Source organism: Marmota flaviventris, chromosome 10, assembly GCF_047511675.1.
Source record: "Marmota flaviventris isolate mMarFla1 chromosome 10, mMarFla1.hap1, whole genome shotgun sequence".
Taxonomy (NCBI): Eukaryota; Metazoa; Chordata; class Mammalia; order Rodentia; family Sciuridae; genus Marmota; species Marmota flaviventris.
The window spans coordinates 47,409,589-47,418,204 of NC_092507.1; the positions used below are offsets into that span (position 1 = coordinate 47,409,589).

The window sequence follows — 8,616 nt, forward strand, 5'->3', positions numbered from 1 at the left end:
CAGTGCTGTGCAAACCTGGATTATTCAGAATCTTCAGTTACTCCTCAAACGTCACCTCCTCAAAGAGGCCTCTCCCACATCTTACCCAAAGTTTTCCTAGGAAACATCTCTGAAGCCTTGTCCTCTTCTATCTTCTTCGGCCTAAACACAATCTAAACTTACCTTGTTTATTTCTTTAACTGCACAATTGCTATCCAATGACTGCACGGGCTGCCAGGTTATTTTCATGCAACCTTCTGAATAAGCATTTGCCTGCCCCCTGCATGAACTGTACTCCCCTGAGATGGTGAGGCTTGCTCTTTAAAAAATCCATGTCCTCAACTGCTCATCTGGAAATTCAGGTTTTTTTCAAATTCAACAACCAAAGCAAAGTGCAGGATTAAGTTGAATGCTAAGGGTAACACCGAGCTTGCATTCATTAACCTGGCTTTATTGTTTTTATTGACAGTCGTTATGTGTTATAAATCAGGTCTATTGTTTGAAAAAAGCAAGGAAAATAAAATGAGAAAAGAATCCTTGCTTTGAAGGAACTCAGTCTAAAGGGAGAGAGACACAAAGTAGCAGATGATTATAGGGTGATTTGATAAATTTGCTGATAAAGATAATAAAACTATATAGAGTTTTTCCAGCAGGTGGGCAGAGGCAGGGGTGAGGAGCAGGATCTGGGAGCAGCCTGAGAACTTACAAACAGTTCAGCACAGGCAGTATAGAGGAAGGAAATTGAGATGAACATGTGTTGACAGACCTTGGGGAGTCTGTGGACAAACCCCACTGGTGGCTGGCCATCTCCATCCCAACTTTGGGGGATGGCTGTTTGCTTACTTGCCTATTCATTGGTCATCTGGAGCCTAGTCTCTGGATCTGTGGTACCACGTGTTGTGCCAGGCCAGAATCAACACTCAGTTATCATTTGTTGAATGATCTTTAAACAAAGGGGTAGTTCTCAGGGTTCAGGTCACAGGTGCGATGGAAGTAGCAGGTGACAGAGATAGATATACCTGTAAAGTTAGAGACAGGAACCACCAAATGCATAGGAGACATAGAGCACCTTTGATTAATGGGTAGACTTCACAAAGGCTTGGCCCAGAAATTTAGCTAAAAATAACACTGAATTGCAGAAAGAATCATCCTAGTTTTACAGGCAATAACCAGATAACATTAAAAATCTGATAGATAATTAATAAAGGAAAGTTAAAGTTATTTTTTATGATTTTCCAAAATTTTATTATTATGGCACTATCCATAGTTAGTTGTCTACCAAAATATAATATATTTACTAATAAATGAGTAAATGAAAGCAAGAATTCTTTGGTAATGAAGGTTAAAAATACAGGGTTTGAAATTAAATAGATTCAATTTCTGAATAGAAATCTGCCACTTTCTATGGGACTTTAGAATATTAACTTCTCTGAGCTTCAGGTGTCCTTTCATAAAATAAGCTAAACATACAAGTTTTATTGAGGTGATGAAATGGTGTGTTTTTCCATTATCTACTGCTGCCTATCAAACAATCCCAAAACTTAGTGGCTTAAACAATAGCCAGGTGTGGTGGCACATGCCTGTAATCCCAGGAGCTCAGGAGGCTGAAGCAGGAGGATTGTGAGTTCAAAGGCAGCCTCAGCAAAAGCAAGGTGCTAAGCAACTCAATGAGACCCTGTTTCTAAATAAAATACAAAATAGGGCTGGGGATCTGGCTCAGTGGCCGAGTGCCCCTGAGTTTAATCCCCGGTACTCCTCCCCCCACAAATCAAAAACGATAATGATCACTTCTCACGGTTCTGTGGGTTGCCTGGACTCAGCCAGATGATGCTTGCCAAGTTTCCTAGCTGCATCCAGAAGTCAGCTGGAACTGGAGTCCTCTGAAAGTTAACTGGGCTGGATGTCCAAGGTGGCTCTCATAGTTGAGGTCAGCGGGGAGCTTAGCTAGGGCAGTCAACTGGAGCACCTAAACATGGCTTCTCCATGCAGCATAGACTTCCCATCCTACAGCACCACAGCTATGATCTAGGAAAAAGCAGACTATAAGTTAGTATAGTCATCCTTTAGTATCTAGGACCCACCATGAATACCAAATCTGCAGATGCTCAAGTCCCTTACATTAAATTCAAGTGGACTTCGCTTTTTGATGTGAGGGGTAGTGTGCGTATACAAGAAGGGAAGGAATTGGGAGCAGTCACCTTCAGAGACTATCAACCAAGAAGGTCATGGCATATTAGAGACACACAATGAGTATCAATTCACCACTCCCCACCCCACATTTTCACAGTAATTCATTCTTTTTTAAAAAATGTTTTTAATACATATGCATATACACATATATACATATGCATGTATACTTATATATATTTAGCAAATCAGAGCTGAGTCAAATGGGGCTTTAGAGATGATCTAAGAGAGTCTTCTCTTGTCCTATAGATTGGAAAACTGGGATCCAATGGAGGAAAAATACTGAATCAGGGGCTTCTGTCTCCAGACTACTTTCCAAGGTTTCAACATCATAGGTTCCCAGTAAGTAGTTTCTCATGAAACAAATGAATCTGCCAGGGTATGTATGCCTGTATCCAGTGATTCAGGAGGCTGAGGAAGGAGGATTGCAATGTTGAAACCAGACCTGGCAACTTAATGAGATCCTGTTTCAAAATAAAAAAATAAATAAAAAGACTGGGGCTGTGATTCAGTGGTAAAGCTCCCCTGTGCCCAATCCCTAGTATAGAAAGAAAGAGAGAAAAGAAAGGGAAGAAATTTCCAGAGAGCCTTACTGTTTTTAGAGTATTTCCACATACACAACTGAGAGCCAAAGTGAGACAATGGAAATTTCCTAGACATTAGAATGAAAAGAGCAATGTCAGAATTCCAGCCCTTCTGATTACTTTGTGATTTTAGGCAAGTTGCTTAACTTCTCTGGGCTTCAATTCTCTTAACTCTAAAGGTTTGTGAAGCACAGCTCACCAGGACACTGTGTGAATGCTGAGGTCACTAATGTTGAGTAGCAGATACAAAGTAGGTGCTCAAATTACTATTCAGCATCCACATTTATTTCTCATTAAATTTCACAAAAGCCCTGTGAAGCAGGCTTTGGAGTCCCATTCCCAGACTGGGAAACAGCCTCAGAAAGAATGAGAGATTTGCTTAGTATAACCAAGCCAGCACATCACATCTCAGGGGCTTAGAACTCAGCTTTGATTCAACCCGGGAAGCACCTTCCTCTCCATTACCCGCACCCTCACACACCCAGCCTTGAGGTCTTCAGAGATCCTGGGCAGCAACAATTTGTTAAGATTTTTTTTTTCCATAAGAGGGAGGGAAATCTCCAAATTTAATCTACCCAATAATCTAGTGCGTGGTCTAGCATTTTAGAGTCATTGACGTTTGCATGTTTCTTTGATCTTCAGTAGCACATGAGAGACAGAGGAAAGGCAAAGATGACCATGACTATTGTAGATAAGGAAACCAAGGCCTACTTTCAGCAAAATGACCATGGCTTCCCTTTGTGCTCTGGGGAGAGTATGTCCATGGTGCTATTGGAAAAGAAAAATTAAAGGGAGCCCAGAACCACCTTTTGTAAAACCAGCTGTGAACCTTCTCAAAAACTGTGATACCCCTGGAAAGTCGTAGCAAACAGTGAGTAACTGGAACAGGAGTGAGGCTGAAGCCCCGAGGGTGGGTGGGGGACCAGCTCTCCAGTGGACAGACTCAGGCCAGCCCCCAAAGGAACCTCCCCTCAGAGCCACTGCACAAAGGAGGTCACGCCCCTGTCCCCCACCCACCCCTTTTAATTGCTGAGCCTGGTCTCCATGCAGATGTTGACCTCTGCCTTGGAACTAGACACAGGGCCATTACTGGGAAGAAATCCCCTCCCATCAGTGTGTGGCACAGGTTTTAGAAAGGTTATTTGGAGAAGAGCATATAGATCCCATGAGAGATTGACTTGAGAGGAAAAGTATTTTTGTTGTGGTTGATTGCTTTTTGGGTTGCTTTCCTCCCCAAATATCACCCCTCCCCTACTACTCAGAAAATGCACTTGGGAGTTTTCCATCTTTCCTCCCCTTTCCTTGGAGCAAGATTAGTATTTTTACACAATCCATCTCCAAAAGGTAAAATATAAAATAAAATAAAAATAAAAAACAAAACACACAAACAACAAGAACCACAAAAACCAGCAATGGCTGGATGAGGAACTCTAAGGACTGAAAGAAACCCAGCTTCTTCATAGAAGATCTATGTATGCCCTGTCACCAGAAAGTCAGAAGACACAGAACACAGTTTTAAGGGCAGCTCAACCCCTTTATAAGCTGTTGCCTTTGGACAAATGCCTTACTGCCTCAGAACTTTACTCACCAATAACATGAAGGATGCTCCCCAGAAGAATAAGATGATCTGTGAGATGCCACAGCAGCCACATTTCATAAAAGGCTCCCCATGTAAAGTCATCATGAGGAAGTTGGCACACTACTTTTCGACTTTGGGGTTTCTCTCTCTTCTCCCTGCCACTTATGCTTGAATATGCCCATGGAAAAAGTATATTGGTCCCAAAGATAATAACATCTCTAAAAAGGCATACAAAGCAATGAAGGGAGGGAAGAACAAGTCTCTCAAATTATAGCAAGTGGCCAATCTTGAACCGCCTTTTCTTCTTTAAATTCTATGTCACACTAGCTGACACTAGGAACCTGTTGGAAAGAACCTTGCCCTGGAATCCTGCAAAATTAGACCTGGGGATGGACCTTGGGCAAGTCACTCTGCTCTCTCAGAACCTGACACTTCTAATAAGGGGGCTAGACCAGGGAATCCCTAACAAAGAGTGTGGTGTAAGATGAACTCTCTAGACCAGGCAGAAGCAACCTCAAATCTCAGTTCCCACAGCTGAGGACCTTAGGATAAGTCTCAGTTCTTCACCTTTGTAGCAGGGTTGGTGAAAATGCCTATTTGACATGGCTGTCCTAAAAATTAAGTGAAATAAATAATATAAAGGATCTAATACTGCTTGGTTTATAATAAGTTATTTAATGAAAGCAAGTTGCTATATTATTAAAACTTTCATCTTCCTTACTATGGTTACTCTAAAACTGTTTGGATTTCAAAAAAAAGTAAAACTCTACTCCCGCCCACCCCCGCAGTTCTTCATGCTCTTTAAGCGGAGGTGAGTCTTTGCAGGGGTGGGTTTTGAATGGCTGCCTTCTTTCAGGGGGTCACACAGTGCCCCTGAAGAGAGGGCACCAAGCTCATCTGCTGCACAATTTGGGAAGGTTCATCCTGCCCTCCCATGTCCTTTCTCTGGCCTTCTGTTTTTCTCCTTGTCTTGCCCTCTCTGGCCCAGGTCTGAGAACTAGAACTGCTGCACTCTGGGTTGATACTGGTCAGGCAGCCAGAAGGGAGAGGAAACCAGAATAAACATGTTTTGCAAGAGCAGGCTGGTTTAAGTGAAAGCAATTCTAAATAAGGACAATAGAGTCTTATGAAGCCAGCATGTTGGCCGTTGGCCGCTTGTCGGCAGCTTCCTGCATGAAAGGGTTTGCCATGGAAAACCAAAGGTCAGAGACTGATAAGCTGGAGGTGCCTGAGCCAGGCTGGAAGGGAGTGCATGACAAGACCTCCTCACCCAGCATTTAAATCCATCATCAGCCAGGGGGTGGGCGTCCAGGGCAGGGGGAATCAGAAGACCCCACCAGCCCTCCAATCCCACTTCCTGTGAGTTTATGCACCAGATTACCCATCTATCAAAAAGATTCTTTTTTTTCCCCCAGTGGAGACTGTGTTTATGTTCTCATGAAAATAAAGCGACCATTAAAGTGATTTGCAAAGCTCAAGAATTCAAACTAGATTTTAATCTCAGCTCCACAATCTGTTAGCTGTGTGACCCTGAATAAGTCAACTTACTTTCCTGAAGCACAGTTTCCTATTTTGTATGTTTCATACCTGTTCTGGATTCTAATGATACCAGCAGCCATCACAGAAGCAGAGTATAGTAATTTAGTATACTACTTTCCTGTGGCTGCTGTAAAAAATTTATCCAAACTTGGATGTTAAAAAAAAAACAGAAATGAATTTTCTTACAGTTCCAAAGCCCAGAAATCTGAAATCTGTTTTACTGGTTCAAAATCAGACACTGGAAGCAAGAGCCCATTCTTGCCTTTTCCAGCCCCTGGTGGTTGCCAGCATTCCTTGGCTTATGGCTGAATCACTCCAATCCTTGCCTCGGGTCACACTGTCATCTATTCTGTGTCTAATCCTTGATTCCATGTAGGATTCACCTGGATAATTGAGAATAATCTCCTCATCTCAAGATTCTTAACTTTATTGCCTCTATAAGTCTTTGCTATATAAAGTAACATCTACAGATTCTGGGGATTAGGGCCTGTTATCTTGGGTGTTCCATTATTCAGCTTGCTATTAACTTCTCCTTGGCTATTGAAGAGATGGGAAGTCTCAGAAGGATCCCATTAACAACTATCTTGTGCTTCAGGCTGAGAATTAGGGACTCTTGAGGCATTCCTGATGATGTTGAAATTCTTCATATTGTCTTAGTTGCACAGAACCTCATCTTAATTGCGTCTTTATCCCAAGCAAATGATCTAGCTGAGTCATGGAGCTTTATGAATAGATAATTGGATGCCTAGAAATATTTCTAAACATTTCCATTTCATTTTGAGTATAACAGAGTGGTAGTATGTATAGATGGAAATCAGATGACCTGAGTGGAACCTTTACCAGTTGTGAGACTTTAGGCAAGTTACTTAGCCTGAGATGCTTCAGTGTTCAGTGTTCTCATATATACAATGAAAATAATTATTGATCTACCACATTGGGAACTGTAAGGAATTAATTATCTACATCAAGGATTTGCACAATGCCTAGTATATTATAAACACTTGTATAACACACATATATTAACTATAAAGGTGTTTCAAATTTAATTGAACATACTCTATGTATATATCTATAAATTGAATTAATTTGGAGGGGAAGAAATGATGGAGAAAGGGGGGGTCTTAGAAATATATCTTCAAAATTGTATTTAAGAGTGAAAGGGGAGCCAGAAATGTGTTTACAGGCTTATTCTAAAGAATTCTATGAATTGTTTTCCTCTCTCTATTCAACCCAGATTCCCACTAGGATCAACATTGGGTTCTACCACTAGATTTTATTTCTTAGTAAGAAACTGATGAGCTGAGATTTTTTTTTTTTTTAGTAAGTTCTTCACTAAATATTTTCTAAGCACCCATGACCAAGAAGGTCTTTGAACTCCCTTCCTCTGGAGCTGGGGTAAAGTGAGCCTGGACCAGCCACTGGCACCCCAGGGTCCCAAGTCACCAAATGGCAGGGCTCTGAGCACAGCTGCAGTCACAGAGTGGGGTAAGGCTGAGAATGGGAATAAATAGAATAATGTCTTCATCAAGGAGAATTAGAAGAGATATCAAAATTTGGATACCAAAGCCCAAGGGGTCAGAGGGCCTTGAGGATGACAGGAAGCTGAATGAGAAGAGACACCTGGGATAAATGTTGCTGTGGTTGACTTTTATGTACTTGATTTGTGAGCAGTGTATTTTTAAAGAACCCAATTTAAAGGATTGTATGCTTTACTTTTTAAAAAGTAAACATGGAACACTGGATTTAAGATGGACCAGAAAACTGCAGTTTTAGAAGTGCCACAACAGGGAGAGAAAGCAAAAATTCCAGCTCAGCGACAGAAGGCAGGCACCAGTTAGGGAAAGTGTTCCAAACAATGTGACACAGTGCTGCAGCGGGCCCCTGTGACCACCGGCCCTTTTAAAACATACTTTGAAGAACCAAATGAAAGAGACCTCAAGAGGTTATCTGGTTTAGAGCTCTGCCTTCAGGGCCTGCTTCTCCCCACTTTATAGATAAGATTGCTGAGGTCCAGGGAAGCACAGGAAGTGGTGGTAGGGAGAAAAAAACGATAACATGGGGTTTTTCTGCTTGTTAATACTTTGTACTTGTCAGATGGGACACATAAGGAGAAGAGGCAGCTTTTAAGTTTGTAATTGCTAGATCCCTTATATGATCAGTAGATGGTGTCAAAAATTGAGATAACCAATGGATTCAACAGATATAAATATATTTGCATTATGAAAAAATATCTAGAGACATTTATACATAGTGTTTGTTAAATAGCCAGAAATTAGCAAAATCTCATATGTCCGATCAACAGATGGAAAGATAAAGAAATGTGGTACAGCTGTACCATGGAATATTATTCAGCCATAAAACATGCTGAGTGACACAAACCGGATGCAAATGATCACATGTTGTGATTCCATTTTGTAGGAAATGTCCGTAAGAGGCAAATCCATAGAGGCAGAAAGCAGGCTGGTGGTTGCCAGGGACTGAGAGGCGGAGGGCATGAAGGTGATTGCTTAAGGGGATGGTATTTCCTTTGCGGGTGATTAACATGTTTTGGAACCAGATAGAGGCGAGTGTTGCACAAGATAGTGAACATAATAAGTACGGCAGAATTGTGCACATTACAACGGTTCATGGCTAATTTTGTCATGTGAATTTTGCCTTGACTTGAAAAATAAAAAATAAATCCAGAGGCAGGTAATTCAGAACTGCTAGGCAGCTTCATGCAAACCTTGGAGATCCAGTCTCCGTCTA

At 41.5% G+C, this 8,616-nt stretch overlaps 1 long non-coding RNA gene across 1 annotated transcript; it reads right to left on the minus strand.

The window, feature by feature from the left end:
- Window positions 1-565: 565 nt before the first annotated feature.
- On the minus strand, window positions 566-4,417 carry LOC139707454 (uncharacterized). Its single transcript, XR_011709022.1, has 3 exons — window positions 4,339-4,417; window positions 1,768-2,004; window positions 566-998 (listed from the first exon to the last, which is right to left on the minus strand). It is a non-coding gene; the product is annotated as an uncharacterized lncRNA (long non-coding RNA).
- Window positions 4,418-8,616: the final 4,199 nt, after the last annotated feature.